General features: G+C 35.6%; 2 protein-coding genes across 2 annotated transcripts in view; one reads left to right on the top strand and one right to left on the bottom strand.

Annotated features, from left to right (window-relative positions):
* Positions 1-11959, top strand: part of LOC127445798 (cytochrome c oxidase subunit NDUFA4-like) — a 143496-nt gene extending 131537 nt beyond the window's left edge. The window contains exon 5 of the transcript XR_007898043.1: positions 11941-11959. The gene's annotated coding sequence lies outside the window, so the exon portion shown is untranslated. The remainder of the gene's footprint in view (positions 1-11940) is intronic.
* Positions 1-16633, bottom strand: part of LOC127445792 (neurexophilin-2-like) — a 112519-nt gene that overhangs the window by 54502 nt on the left and 41384 nt on the right. The window lies entirely within an intron of this gene.

Here is a 16633-nt window from a genome sequence, read left to right on the forward strand (position 1 = left end):
AGAAAGACAGACAGACAGAAAGACAGACAGACAGAAAGAAAGACAGACAGAAAGATAGAAAGACAGACAGAAAGACAGAAAGACAGACAGAAAGACAGAGAGAAAGACAGACAGAAAGACAGAAAGACAGACAGAAAGACAGAGAGAAAGACAGAAAGAAAGACAGAGAGAAAGACAGACAGAAAGACATACAGAAAGACATACAGAAAGACAGACAGAAAGACAGAAAGAAAGAAAGAAAGACAGACAGACAGAAAGACAGAAAGACAGACAGACAGAAAGAAAGAAAGACAGACAGAAAGACAGAAAGACAGACAGAAAGACAGAAAGACAGACAGAAAGACAGAGAGAAAGACAGACAGAAAGACAGAAAGACAGAAAGACAGACAGAAAGACAGAGAGAAAGACAGAAAGAAAGACAGAGAGAAAGACAGACAGAAAGACAGAAAGAAAGACATACAGAAAGACAGACAGAAAGACAGAGAGAAAGACAGAGAGAAAGAAAGACAGAAAGACATACAGAAAGACAGAGAGAAAGACAGAAAAACAGACAGAAAGACAGAGAGAAAGAAAGACAGAAAGACAGACAGAAAGACAGAGAGAAAGAAAGAAAGAAAGAAAAAGACAGACAGACAGAAAGACAGACAGACAGAAAGACAGAAAGAAAGAAAGAAAGAAAGACAGACAGAAAGATAGAGAGAAAGACAGATAGAAAGAAAGAAAGACAGAAAGAAAGACAGACAGAAAGACAGAAAGAAAGACAGAAAGACAGAAAGAAAGACAGAAAGAAAGACAGAAAGACAGACAGAAAGACAGAGAGAAAGACAGACAGAAAGAAAGACAGAAAGAAAGACAGACAGAAAGACAGAGAGAAAGACAGACAGAAAGACAGATTGACAGAAAGAAAGACAGATTGACAGAAAGAAAGACAGACAGAAAGACAGACAAAAAGACAGAAAGAAAGACAGATTGACAGAAAGAAAGACAGACAGAAATACAGAGAGAAAGACAGACAGAAAGACAGAAAGAAAGACAGACAGAAAGACAGAGAGAAAGACAGACAGAAAGACAGATTGACAGAAAGAAAGACAGATTGACAGACAGACAGAAAGAAAGACAGAAAGACAGACAGAAAGACAGACAAAAAGACAGAAAGAAAGACAGATTGACAGAAAGACAGACAGAAATACAGAGAGAAAGACAGACAGAAAGACAGAAAGAAAGACAGACAGAAAGACAGAGAGAAAGACAGACAGAAAGACAGATTGACAGAAAGAAAGACAGATTGACAGACAGACAGAAAGAAAGACAGAAAGACAGACAGAAAGACAGAAAGAAAGACAGACAGAAAGACAGAAAGAAAGACAGAAAGAAAGACAGACAGAAAGACAGAGAGAAAGAAAGACAGAAAGACATACAGAAAGACAGAAAGAAAGACAGACAGAAAGACAGAAAGAAAGAAAGAAAGAAAGAAAGAAAAAGACAGACAGACAGAAAGAAAGACAGACAGACAGAAAGACAGAAAGAAAGAAAGACAGACAGAAAGATAGAGAGAAAGACAGATAGAAAGAAAGACAGAAAGAAAGACAGACAGAAAGACAGAAAGAAAGACAGAAAGACAGAGAGAAAGACAGAAAGAAAGACAGACAGAAAGACAGAGAGAAAGACAGACAGAAAGAAAGACAGATTGACAGAAAGAAAGACAGACAGAAAGACAGAGAGAAATACAGACAGAAAGACAGATTGACAGAAAGAAAGACAGATTGACAGAAAGACAAACAAAAAGACAGAGAGAGGCAGATAGATTTTATTCAAAACAGAGTTTTCTACAACAGTAGAAAGTAAATAAAATAAATACAAAAACATGATTTAACTCAAAACAGTCCCAAAAAACAGAACATTCTCCACAACAGAACATAAAACATTTTTAAAACACCAAATGTTTGTGAACTCCTCTACATCATTTGTAGTACTATAAAAGTTGAAATCAACTTTCAATCTGGCTTTCATCATTCTGCCAAAAACAGTGTTTGCATCAACATCTAAGGACTCTTCTATATTATTCCGTCTGCTGAGGTAGATAGCCATTTTTGCTTGACCCAATACAAAATTAAACAACTGACATTTCACTCTCACTTCTGACTGTATCTAAAACCAAGAATAAACAAATGCTTAGAAAACCTTTCTCCAAACATCATAAACATTCATTGTAACAACTGAAAAAAAGAACACAGTCTGCTACAATCCAAAAAGCAGTGATAAACTGTTTCCCTCTACAAACAAAAAGGACAATTTTCACTTACATTGGGATTAATAACAGAAATAAAAGCACTGACAGGCACAATACCGTGTAGGATTCTCCATTGTAAATCTCCTACCCTTTTTGTAAACGGTGGTTTGTATAACGCTCTCCATACAGTTCTGACCTCATTGTCAAGCCCTAGATGAGCTCTCCAAGGAGTGTCAGCCCTACCACTTAGTTTGCCTTTGTTTAAAACTTTAACAAACATTTTATACATGATTTTTTCCCCCCGTGACATCAAACTCATTTGTGAGAGTCTCTCTGGACTCTTAACAGTTGACCGGTGCAGTCTCTAAAATCAGGAAAAAGAGTCAATGCAGGAAAAGAATCATCAACAACTGGTTGACAGTGTCCATTACAGTAGTCATTTAACAAAGATAGTTCAGTCTTTGTAAGTTCACACTTCCAAGTGCTGAGCAGTTTATTTATGAACCTGATAGATCTAACTCCCACATGAGAAGCTAGACCTGCAGCGTCGATCAAATTAGGTCCACATAGATCAACCACATTTCCCAGTGTGAAAATCCCAGCCGAACAAAACAACTGCATCACAAAGGGTCCTGTTATATGTTCTACGTTGAAGCGAGTGCCATGCACTACTGGCTCTTTCAACAGCCATGACAGGGACTCACAGCTTGTCATTCTCTTTTTACGGAACATCCCCCACACAGTGAACAGTCCACGATAAAACTTTGGGAGATTATACAGTTTATGAGCATTCAGGTCCATCAAAAGCAAAGGCTCAGCAAGACCCAAATTCCCGCCTCGGGTCAATATGGTTCAGGCCAAAGGTCTCCAGATAAGATCTATGGGCCCAACAAGGAGCCTCTGAATAAACTGGAGTCGGAAAGCAGCGCCCCTACTGGTGAGATGAATTAGTCCCTGCCCTCCTTCCTCTTTTGGTAGAAACAGTACACTCGGGGACCCAATGCAGACAGTCCCAAAAAAAGTCCACCATCACCGCCTGTATCTTGGCCAGCAGTTGCGCTGGAGAGTCTACACATGATAATCGATGCCACAGCATAGATGACACTAGGTTGTTGATTACTAATGTACGACCCCTAAAAGACATGTGTGGCAAAATCCATTTCCATTTTTTAAGACGTCCTTCAACTTTCTCTAAAACATTGTCCCAATTTTTACACACAAGTGTATCATCACCAATATAAACACCAAGATATTTAAAACCACCCTTGTTCCAAATTAACCCGGCAGGTAAAACGAGTTTTCTGCTTAAGTCATCACCGATTGTTACGGCTTCACTTTTTCCCCAGTTAATCTTAGCAGAGAACAATACACCAAAATCATTTATATTTTCTACGAGGGTGTCAATATCTTCCTGTTTTCTGACAATGACAACAACGTCATTGGCATACGCAGATAATTTAAAAAATGTTTCACATCCAGGAAGGTTTACACCCAAAAGAGATCATCTTAATTTATGCAGGAGAGGCTCTGCCAGATAATGAACAGCCTTGTCTGACTCCCCTCTGAACCTTAAAAGGAGCACTTAAACCACCGTTGATCTTTAAAATACTCTCAATGTCACTATACAAGACTCAAATCATGTTTATAAGACCAGAGCTGAAACCAAACGCATCTAGCGTTTGTCCCAAATACTGATATTCAACTCTGTCAAAAGCCTTTTCTTGATCTATTGAAATCAGACAAATTTCACAGCCCAATGAATTGGAGAGGTCCAAAACATCACAAATTAAAATAATGTTGTCAGATATCAACCTATTGGGTATACAATAAGTCTGGTCAACATGAATGATATGCTCCATAACTTTTCTGAGCCTCATGGCCAACACCTTTGACAAAAGTTTGTAGTCAGTGCAAAGCAGAGGCACTGGTCGCCAGTTCTTAATCTCTTGTAAATCTTCTTTTTTGGGGAGAAGAGTAAGGATCGCTCTCCTGCAGCTCAATGGTAAATGTCCTTTACTTAAACTGTCTCTGAGAACAAGCAACAAATCTTTGCCAATCACAGGCCAGAAAACTTTATAAAAGTCTACAGGAAGGCCATCAATGCCTGGAGCCTTGCTGCTCTCTAGGCTCTGCAATGCAGAATGTAGCTCATCAGCAAAGATTTGTGCATCCAACTCTGCGTTAGCCTCCTCGGAAACCTTAGGTAAGCCCTCATAGAAGGACTGCACCACCTCTGGTCTCTCTTGGAACTCCTTCTTGAAAAGTTTCTCATAAAAACCAACTGCACATTTACGGATATCCACAGACTCTTGCAGCAGCTGCCCTGTGCTGGACCGCAGAAAGTGCATGAGTCTCCTTTGTCCATTTTTGCATTCAAGGCCGAAAAAAGTGAGAGGGTGCATTCATTTTAACAATATTTTGATAATGGGAGTGAACCAGAGCACCTTGGGCAGAAAAACCCAACAGGTTGGATAGAGCTAACTTTTTTTGTTTGTTTTTTGTTTTTTGAGAACTTTAAAATGTTCTCTTTCTCTTATGGATTCTGCCAAATCTTGCAGCTTCACTATTTCACTCTCCAAAGCTTTCATAGACCTAGTCATGTCCCTTGTGACATTGAGAATATACTGTAAGCACAGCTATTTTATCTTGCCCTTTCCTATGTCCCACCACTGTTGTAAAGAAGTGTATTCAGATTTTGTCTTTGTATAACCACTCCAAAAATATTTAAAAGCATCTTTAAAAACATTATCAGAAAGTAGGGACACATTAAAATGCCAATAGGCACTTCTGCATTTCACATCTTTAACAAAGATAGAAACTTGTACAAGGGAATGATCTGAAATACCAACTGGGTGTATTGAACAACCTTTAAGTACATTACTCTGATGTTTAAAACAGTAAAATCTATCAAGTCTAGCCAAAGACAAAAAAGTATCTTTAACATGAGTCCAAGTATACTGACGCTGAGTAGTATGAAAAAGCCTCCAAACATCACATAGATCATTCGCCTCAATTAATTTAACAAGACATCTCTTACTGGCTCCATGTGATTCTGGGTGGTTCCTATCCAAAGTTGCATTTTCAGTGCAATTAAAATCACCACCAGGAACATGTATCCATCATCATCCCTACAGTTACTAATTACAGTATTTAGAGTGTTTAAAAAGAGCACCCTTTCTGTACCTACTGTTGGAGCACATAAAAGTCAATTTTACATTTTCAAATACAGCTTGTATTTTTAACAAGCGACCCTCAATAATTTCCTCAGTAACACAAGAAATAGGTAATAAATCTAGAAAACAAGATACCAACTCCACCACATGACAAACGTCCCCATCCCATTCCTTCTTCCATGCAGTTTCATTCTCAGCTGTGCTGTGCGTTTCTTGTAAAAAAATGACATGTAATTTCTTAACCTTAAACAAAACGAAAAGGGAAGCTCTCTTCACATCCTCTCTGGCACCATTAATGTTTAAAGAACCCAGCTTTATGTCACACATATTAAATGTAAAGCTGCATTTAAACAAAACAGAGAGGTTAACACAAAAAAAGAAAAAGAAAAAGAAAAACCACTTAGCCATCATTCGCTAATTGCGCTCTAACTTTTATCATCAATTTTTTAAGACGAAAAACTTCTTGGTCAGTAAAGGTCGGTTGGCCGATGTGTTCTGTGTTTTTCATGAATAATCTAACTGAATCATGGAACAACTTTAAATCTGGAAAAAAAATCATCAACTTTCACAGATCTCATGCCTTTTGTTCTTAGTAGAAAGGACTGAATTCTGGTGAAAGAGTAAGCACTCTCCACATCCATCTGTGAGTCTCCACTTACATCACTTTCACACTCCTGCGAGTTTATCAAACCGTCACCTGACTGAGAAGAACAGCTCATTGGATTTGTCTTTGACACTTTTGTAACTTGTTCAGTGTTTGATTTGTTTTCTGTATTTTTTCTCTTGGTTGAGAAATTGGAAAGGTCAGCATCCATCAAAACATCTTCTTCATTAAACAACACTGACTCTGCTACTCTAGTCATGGTGTGACCAACATTTAGGTCTACCCTCACGTCATCTTGTACTTTTTGTTCACTTTGTTTGCTCGCTAAATTTTCCATCAACTCATTTTTTTGATCGCTATCATCTCGATTTTCTTCCTGCACAATACCTTGCAGTTCGTCCAGTAAAGGGGTTCTGCTCTCACCTACCCTCTCCAGGCACGAACGAATCACATGCCCTACGGTTCCACACCCAAAACATCATCACATCGTTTCTGATGTTATGTGCACAGTATAATCAAAATCATCAATTTTAAACTTAAACACCAAGTTCAATTCTTCATCACTCTTTTTAAGAATCATTTGAACTTGTCTCCTAAAAGACACAACATGTTTAATATGAGGAGATTTACAGCTGATGGGAATCATCTTTATCGGAGACACTAATTTTCTGTGTCTCACCAGCTCTTTTTCCAAAAGCTCATTTTTCAGAAACGGGGGTACATTCGAAATGATGACCTTTTTGGCAGGACTTACTAGTGACAAAACTGGTGTGTAGGTGCCTTGAATCACAAGTCCGCTCTCAAGTAACTGGTTTACTTTTTCTACATTGTCTAGAAAAATCACCATGGCACTATTCATCCTAGAAGCAGATTTAACACTTTCATATCCAACAATCTCACCTACCGCTAGACTACACTCTTCAACCAAACACCCGTCAGGCGGAGACAGTTTAATAACGTGTCGGCATGTGAGTTTGTGTAAGCTAAACTCTTCACCTGCAGCCATGCTGACCAGCCACACTGTTTCTCTAAACAACACCACGAAACAGAGAAACAAGAGTTTAGGAAAAAGAGAAATTAGAAAACTCATAATCTTCAACACGCTCTCAGCAGCACTCAGAGAGACAGAAAGACAGAAAGAAAGACAGACAGAAAGACAGACAGACAGACAGACAGACAGAAAGAAAGAAAAACAGAAGACAGAAAGAAAGACAAGAAGACAGAAAGAAAGACAGACAGAAAGACAGAAAGAAAGACAGAAAGAAAGACAGACAGAAGGAAAGAATGAAAGACAGAAAGACAGACAGAAAGAATGAAAGACAGAAAGACAGACAGAAAGACAGATAGAAAGACAGACAGAAAGACAGACAGACAGAAAATCAGAAAGAAAAACAGAAAGACAGACAGAAAGAAACACAGAAAGAAAGACTGAAAGACACACAGACAGAAAGAAAAACAGAAAGACAGACAGAAAGACAGACAGAAAGAATGAAAGACAGAAAGACAGACAGAAAGACAGACAGAAAGACTGAAAGACAGAAAGACAGATAGAAAGACAGACAGAAAGACAGACAGACAGACAGACAGACAGACAGAAAGAAAGAAAAACAGAAAGACAGAAAGACAGACAGACAGACAGAAAGAAAGAAAAACAGAAAGACAGAAAGACAGACAGAAAGACAGAAAGAAAGACAGAAAGAAAGACAGACAGAAAGAAAGAATGAAAGACAGACAGACAGAAATAATGAAAGACAGAAAGACAGAAAGACAGACAGAAAGAATGAAAGACAGAAAGACAGAAAGACAGACAGACAGACAGAAAGACAGAAAGAAAGAAAAACAGAAAGACAGAAAGACAGACAGAAAGACAGAAAGAAAGACAGAAAGAAAGACAGACAGAAAGAAAGAATGAAAGACAGACAGACAGAAATAATGAAAGACAGAAAGACAGAAAGACAGACAGAAAGAATGAAAGACAGACAGAAAGACAGTCAGAAAGAAAGAAAGACAGAAAGACAGAAAGAAAGACAGACAGACAGAAAGAAGGACAGACAGAAAGAAAGACAGAAAGACAGACAGAAAGAAAGACTGAAAGACAGACAGACTGAAAGACAGAAAGACAGATAGAAAGACAGACAGAAAGACAGACAGACAGACAGACAGACAGAAAAACAGAAAGAAAGAAAGAAAGACAGAAAGACAGACAGAAAGACAGACAGAAAGAAGGACAGACAGAAAGAAAGACAGAAAGACAGACAGAAAGAAAGACTGAAAGACAGACAGACTGAAAGACAGAAAGACAGACAGAAAGACAGACAGAAAGACAGACAGACAGACAGAAAAACAGAAAGAAAAACAGAAAGACAGAAAGAAAGTCAGAAAGAAAGAAAGAAAGAAACACAAAAAGAAAGACTGAAAGACAGACAGACAGAAAGACAGAGAGAAAGACAGACAGAAATAAAGAAAATCATCTAAACATATACAGATCCTTTCGGAGCTTCATTAATAGAAGGTTAAAGGAGTATATGACTATCATAAATTGCTAACACACTTACTGCTCCAACAGATCTGAAGAAGACTCGTTACCCACGTGGTTATTTCTTAAAATATCTTTTGGAGCTGTAAGTGTGCGTGCTCTCTTTTTTGGATTGAGACATGGTTTAGACTTAGCCCCTTACAAACATCATTCTGGTGCGTGTGTTTTTGATATATATATTATAAATTGCTAAGCAGAATGTAGTGATCTGTCTGATATGATGCATTGGACCAAGAGTTTTACCACCAAGGAAGAAATAATTCTATTAAAGTCTATTAAAGGTCAGTCACAGTAGATTTTAAGCATAGGAAATTATTTCAGATCAATATCAAAATATTTTGAATAAATTATAAATGATAAATAATAATACATTCAAAATGTAAAAATCTACATTATCTACAGAATCCCATGGAAGGACAGTACAACAAAGTATACACCAGCTTTTGCGATTCCAATGTGCTTTAGACATCTCTGTCTTGTATTATGAGCACAAAGTCATGAAGTTCAAGTCTCATTTAGCTCAGGTGAGATCAGGTTAAATCTGAACGTAAGGTTGTGTTGTTTGTTGTCAACTCAGCAGAAGAAACACGCCGTCAATATGACATGGACACACCAGCGATTATTCCACAACTCGTGATAAATCTTTAATGTGATCGATTTCATCTAAGACATATTGTAGGTTGTGTTTGACATCAGGTGCAGATCGGTGCTGTGTGGAGTGGAATACAGTGAACTGGATTTACAAAAGCACCACTAGGACCAAATGAAATTTTTACTGGTTGACAACAGAGTGTGTTGGAGCCAAATGTAAAACTTTCAACACTCAAAAAAAATGCTCTGAATTTACATGAATTAATCATGTACATCGGTTCCACATGAAACAATTGAGTTATATCAACTTATTCTTTCCTCTTGGTTTAGTTCATTAACTCTTTGTCAGAAAACATTATTTGTTTGTGTAATCTCAACATAATGAAATGAAGTTATTTTTAACATTGTGCGACCCCGTGTCCACATGCGTGGACGTTGTATTTACTTCGCTATACGCAACGCATAATTTAAAATATTTTAAATCATCTGAATACTGTTCACAAGACTCTACACTGTCATTTAAGGGTTAAACTTCTGCCGCACCGAGTCACGTGACACAACAACATGACGTCGATTTCCTCGAAGCACTTCTATGGGCACAGCGCCAACAAAAGTGCTTCTGGTAAGAAATCTCTAAGTTTTTTCACTGAAACCTGTTTGGGTATAACGAGGAGAGTCTCTAGTTTCGTTTGATATGCCTCATTAAAAAATCCGTGATGTCCACATATGTGGATTTTTCAACTCATCTGTGGGTAATTTCGCTTCATTTTAATATACATTTTGTTATATTTTATTTTGTTATCACTGTACAATACGATTCTATTCATTAACATTAATAAATGCATTCCTATATTTACTGTACATTATCACATTGAGAATAAATGGATGCATCCATAAGCTGAACAATGTGTCTTTCAGAGGCTTTATATGGAGTTAGGATGAAAATAAGGTGCATTTCAAACTGTTCTGAGATCAGTGCAGACAGACAGCACACTGGAGGTTAAGTCATTCACTAAATAGGGAGCAAGGGAGCATCCTATAGCTCTCTATGCAGTTAAGTGCATTCACTCCTAAAATCTGATCAAAAGTTCAGTTTCAGGCTGCAGATGATGTTTGGATCACTCAACATGTTTGACAGACATGTGACAATGATAATCAGTACATAGATTCAGAATTTATAATGTATCATTTTATTTTAACATGGTTGACAGTGATTGGATGATGCTGGACATTACTTTGAATCTGAATTAATTATGCTAATTTCTGATGTAATGTCTGTAACATCTCAAAAACATGAATAATCAACACTCAAATCAAAATTTCACAACTTAGTCCACATATGAGGACATACATTTTTAGGAAAACTATTTGCTCTAGAATATTATTATTTATTTATTTATTATTATTATTATTATTATTTGCATGTTTATTAGGTGCTACTACTTACAAATCAAAAAGGTAAATGGAAGATGCACACAGCAGTCCCGCTCGGGTCTCAGGAGGTTAAATGACCCAATTAAGTAGCCTCAAAGTGTCCCTAACATGATTCATTTCTTTAGTTTTACATAATATTTTTGTGTCACATTACTGATTTATGTTAAGGTTATGCTAGTTAGCTAACATTCAGCAATATTATACATTAGCATGCTAAATGCTAAGTAGTAATTGCTCCTTGGGTAAATCAACATATAGCATGTTGTTTGTGTACTCATCCTGAACCAAAGTGAACGCTCCAATCTTCACCACAATGGAACCCAGCGTAACAGAATCAGTTCTAAATCCCAAAATAACAACATTAAATACTATTAAGACCCTTTTCTCATCTTACTCAAAAATACATAAAATAGCACTTAATTTCAACATTTTTACATTCTGCATCAAGTCCCATGGAAACTACAAATCCCCTGTCCAGTTTTCGTTATGTCAAGAAAAAGTATTCATGTAGTCCTTACACAAATGGATTGAGTAAACTTCCATTTAAAAATGTAAGTATATTAAATGCGACGAAATTAAGTTGTGACAAAATGTTCAAAAACTGTGTTGCATTAGTCTGTTGTAATTAAGTAAATTAAACAAGAAGCAAAAATATTTTTTGTACTGTTGTTGAACATACTTGATTAGTTCATGTTCACCCTACATAATGTAATCTAGTACAGTGCACATTTTAGATAATTACATTAATTAAAAGCAAAGAAAACAAGTTTAGAAGAGAAGCACAATTTTGTTGTGTAGATTACAAATAATATAATTTAGTGAATCGGACTTCCTGCATTTTCCCATTTTTTTTCAGTGAATTTTTGGTCACAGGTCAGACAGTCACTCCTCGAAATGAGAAAAGCTTACGAGATAAACATCTAACTTCAGCTAATGTCTCCATTTCCTCTCTATTTAATCTCATTGCTGTCTAGGAGAAATAATTGATGAAATCTCAGCTGTGATTTGTCTTTCATAAAGATCCCTTTGTTTTCTGACAATACTTTCAAGTGAGAGCGTCCATATAAACCGTTTGAGCACATTTGTTTTCTAACAGCTCTCGATCAATGACTGCAACATCTCTGTCCACAGAACTCGGAAAAATGAGTGGAAACTTTGATGCTTCCATTATCAAGAGTTTATGGAAAATTCCGGGTTCAATAGTTAAGCTCAATCAGCAGCATTTGTGGCATAACGTTTAATACCACAAAAATAATTTTTACTCGTCCCTCCTTTTCTTAAAAAAGATTAAAAAAAAAAAAAAAAATTTAGGTTCCAGTGAGACACTTACAATGGAAGTCAATGGGGTTTTTGGGGGTTTTAATTTTTGGAGGTTTAAAGGCAGAAATGTGACGCTTATAATTTTATAAAAGCACTTACATTAATTCTTCTGTTAAAACTCATGAATTATTTGAGCTGTAAAGTTGTTTAAATCGTCGTTTTAGGTTTTTCGGCATTAAGTCGCCATTGCAGCAAAGTTGTAAAATTTGCTCTATCTTTCCACAGATGCAATTAGTAAGTGATCAATCGCACTAAAATCATGTTAACACACATATTGTTTATATCTTGTGTCTATACTTTTGAAACAGTGAGTATTTTAATGTTTACAGATTATTGACCCCATTGACTTCCATTGTAAGTGTCTCACTGGAACACACATTTGTGCTTTTATTAAAGAAAAGGAGGGACGAATCAAAAATAATTTTTGTGGTCATCAACATTATGACACAATTGCTGTCAACTGAGCTTAACTCATACTGAACCCGGGATATTCCTTTAAGTTCTGTTCAGGTTTAGATGCTTTACACAGCTGGTAAAAATCACAAGAGTAACTTTAGGGAAAGTTTCAAAGAGCTGCTTCCACGACAGCGTGTTGTTTGAGTAACTGACGTCAATAGATTTAAATATTGTGAGATTACATCGAAAAATGTAATTTAATTTCATGTTCAGTTGCATTGATCATTTGTGTGACACCTGAGAATTAGACAGTCATTTGGTAGTAACAGTGTCACAGTATTAGCAGCAGTTCTTTTAAAGTCAACATGAAACGCCATTCACAACTTATTGTATTTCTGTAATCTGATGTATTTCAGAGTAAAACAGGATATTGAATGAGAAAAATACAGAGGTGGATTTAATCCATGGTGAATTGATTGGATGGTAAAAAGTGGCCGTTCAATACCAGAAAACCAGTTTACCCTTCAGGGCATCTCTGCATAATGGTCTTAATGGTAACATGTAATGGTAACTCAATGGTAAATTACTGTGTTAAATTTAGGAAAGACTTTAGCTGCATTACCTACAACAGTAGCCCCAAACAATAACTAAATAGAGCACAACAGTGGCCGCCCTCTTTTTCAGGCATCTTGGTAATGGAGTATTTCTATTCATTTTTTTCCATAGAGATTTCATAAAATCCTTCACGAAAGCGTTCTAGGTCATGAACTAAACCAGCCAGCTCCGAGGTAAATCACAACATTACAGACTTTGATTTGAAGCAAAAAAAGTATTCAACACTAAGCTCGGATGGGCCTGCGAGAAAAAAAATAATCTTCAAAATATTAATAACTACAGTCTTGAGCAACACAAAATAGGTATCGTTTGAAAGTTTAGAAGCTCTACTTTCCAATGCATGTAGACATTATGACCAAAACTGAACAAGTGCTTTGACATTTGGTGTTGCGTTTTCGCTTATAACTTCACGAAAAATAAACGGAACATAAAATAGCATGCCCACACACAAGGTAATCAGATGCATAGATCATTAGATAATCCACATGAAGCACAATGTTACATATGACCACCAGGAGATGGCGCCAAATACATGACACAGACTCAATGATGACTCAAATGACACAGAATGAAACTCATTCTGTGAAATCTCATTACTAAAATCATGTCTGCATGCTATGCAAACCTTTAGTCATTGTTGTGTTTGCATGTGTAATTAGTTCTTATGTACAATTATTATGTTTTATTTGTTTGGAGATGTTTTTGGACACTATGATAAATTATATTTGTAATGCTATAACCTTTGATTGCTTTGTCATATCAACAAAAAAAATTTCTTTGGTACAGGTGACATGATTGGAAACAAAACAGAAGCAGTTTTGCAGAGCCACCTTATTTACACCCAGAGATATTGAATGTCAAATAAGAAAAAAAGCATTTTTTTTCAGCAGTTTCTTAGGTTGAGAGTCTCAGAATGTATCATAATCTATATCATTACGTTTTCTTTACAATGATACCAAACACCTGACCCCCCCTTTTTTTTTGACAAGTTATAAACCTTTAACTTTGTGTATGCCACTGAAACAGGAAATATTTAAAAACACCTTCAGAGCTTAAAGGGTTAAAAATTAGACAAAAACACAAAGATACAAGACTGTGTACTTAATGTCTTTAATGAAGAAATGAACTACAATCCCATGAAGCATTGCAGATGACGTAAAACAACTGAAAAATATAAAACAACTGATTTAAAACAATATATTTGAAATGTATTGCAGATGACTCAATTGCGTGATTCACAGTTTATCATGGGAGCGGACGGTCGCTGCAGAGCTCTTTTGGTGCACTTTGTTTGCAGCGTTTATCTGATTAGTGGATTGTTTTTACTTCCAGGACCAGACGCTCTAGGTGACGTCAGCGGAAAAGGAACGCTGTTAGAGAGGCATTGAGAGTTATTACATTCTGATAAACGATTAGGAAGATGCTTTTTTTTCTTTGGAATAATATGCACTGATGAATCGTTCAGAATAAGACCAATAAGACATTTTGATTTCACGTTGACTTTTAATTTGCTGTTTCACTCAGGTGCGTAACCATTTTTTACGTAGGTTAGACAGCAAAAAGTTAGTATAGATTCTTGCCCAAATTTAATTTGTGTCTATCTATGAAAGCATGCACAGATCTCTCGGTCTTCTCTCATGACCTCGTGATCAATATTCTTCATCTGTGAGTGAATCTGCAATAATAAAAGCATTACAGCAGCGTGAAAATAACACAGAATCTTTTTAAAACTGGGTGTCAGTTTCCTGTGCTCGGTGTTGTTGCCGTGGAGAGAGACAGACAGATCTGCATGAGGAGGTGAGCGGCTGCAGACTGCAGGTACCTTAGCATTCACTCCGCTTCACGCCCCATATATATATTTCATACTCTGTCTTTTATATTCCAACGGCTCAGCCCCTACACAGCACTCATCTTTATTTCATTTTTGGATGTTTTTAATTTTGCCTGAGATTATTATTTTTCCTCTCCCTCTGTCTCTGTCTATCAGTCATGGATTGGTACCTGTGCTGAAACTGCATGCTCTAATGTCTAGTGTTTATAAGTGTCTCTAAAGAGTTCACAAGAGAGAATAGCTCACTCACTTCCTGCTTAAAATGTGCTTGTTTACATAGCTATAGTTTGGAGACGATTTTACATTTATCCCCAGAATAAAGATAAAACCTCCCTTTGGGGACATCTGTGGACGTCTTCAATTGGAAAAACTATTCAGATATTAAACATATAATGTAGGTTAACACATATAGTTATCATGAACTAACAATAACCAATATTTTGTAGCAGTCAGTAATCTAGGTTTCTACATACATGTAAAGCTGTATACATGAACATCAGTTAAGGCACTGTGAACTAAGAACGAAAAAGTTTATATTAATAAACTGACATTAACCAAGATGAATAAATGCTGTATGAAATTCTGTTAATTCCTAGTAATGCAATAACTAATGTTGATGTATTAGTGGTTGGGTTTGGGTATGTCTCAGTCCCCATTTAGATAGCTAAGCAAATATTTACATTTATTAATTTGCCAGACACTTTTATACGAAGGGGAATAATACAATATAAGCGATTCATCTTAAGGAGACAATAGTACGAAAAGAGCAAAGATTTAACTGAATGTGTTTGTGTGTGTTTACTGTCACACTCATGGTATTTATTTGAAGGGTGAGTTTTCATACAGTATATTTTAATGGTTGTATGTTCACAGCTCTTATGTGTACATTTATTTGTGTCCTGAGATGAAAAACTTTAAATAGCAGCAATAACATGTTGGAGCTTTAAATGTAAAACATGAAAGACTTACATTGGCTATGTTTGGAAAGGAATTATACCTTCACTCTTACTGAACACAGCACACTATGTATATTTCCTATTATTTAGGTGAAACATTACAAATTATTCAACAATAAATGTTCAAGATGTTCCAGAAGTGTGCTACATGCAAGCGAGTGACGTCCAAAAAGTTTATTTAGAATTTCTAATCCAATTTGATGTAAAATGCCTTTCAGCAGTCTGATAAAAAATTAAAAAAATCAGTCAAAAAAACAAAAACAAAAAAAAGAATATATATATATATATATATAGTATATATAAATAGAGATGTTAAAATCACAGTTGATATTACTTCCAGTTTATTTGCTAAATAAATTTCATTTTTTTATTTTTATTTATGAAGAAAAAATAGCTGAATGAATAAAGGTTGAACGATTATCTAGATTATGTAATTATTATTATTATTTTTTTAATTATGTATATGTCATTTTTTGTTGGGTCTTATTTAATTATTTATTGTATTTTTTTGTGATATTGTTTTTATATATTTTTTATTTATTTATTTTATTTTTTTGTATGTGCAATGTGATATATACTGTATATATATATATATATATATATATATACAGTATATATATATATATATATATATATATATATATATATATATATATATATATATATATATATATATATATAAAGATTAAACAACATGAGAAAATGGTCTGGGAAACCTGAGCTCCTAAAATAAGTATTAGCTACTTTTAGAAGTTACTCTGATGTGAATTTTTCACGTTTAGACAGTTTAGTATGTTGTGTTACGTGAGCACGTTTTTTTAAATGACACATTCTGACTAGCGCGTAATCTCATTATCGAAATTACTGACAAAATGTTCGTTTTTTGATTTTGCAAACAATAACAACGACGAGACAAACACATCATAACGATAATCAAATGGTTTTAA

Source organism: Myxocyprinus asiaticus, chromosome 9 (genome assembly GCF_019703515.2).
Source record: "Myxocyprinus asiaticus isolate MX2 ecotype Aquarium Trade chromosome 9, UBuf_Myxa_2, whole genome shotgun sequence".
In the NCBI taxonomy this organism is placed as follows: Eukaryota; Metazoa; Chordata; class Actinopteri; order Cypriniformes; family Catostomidae; genus Myxocyprinus; species Myxocyprinus asiaticus.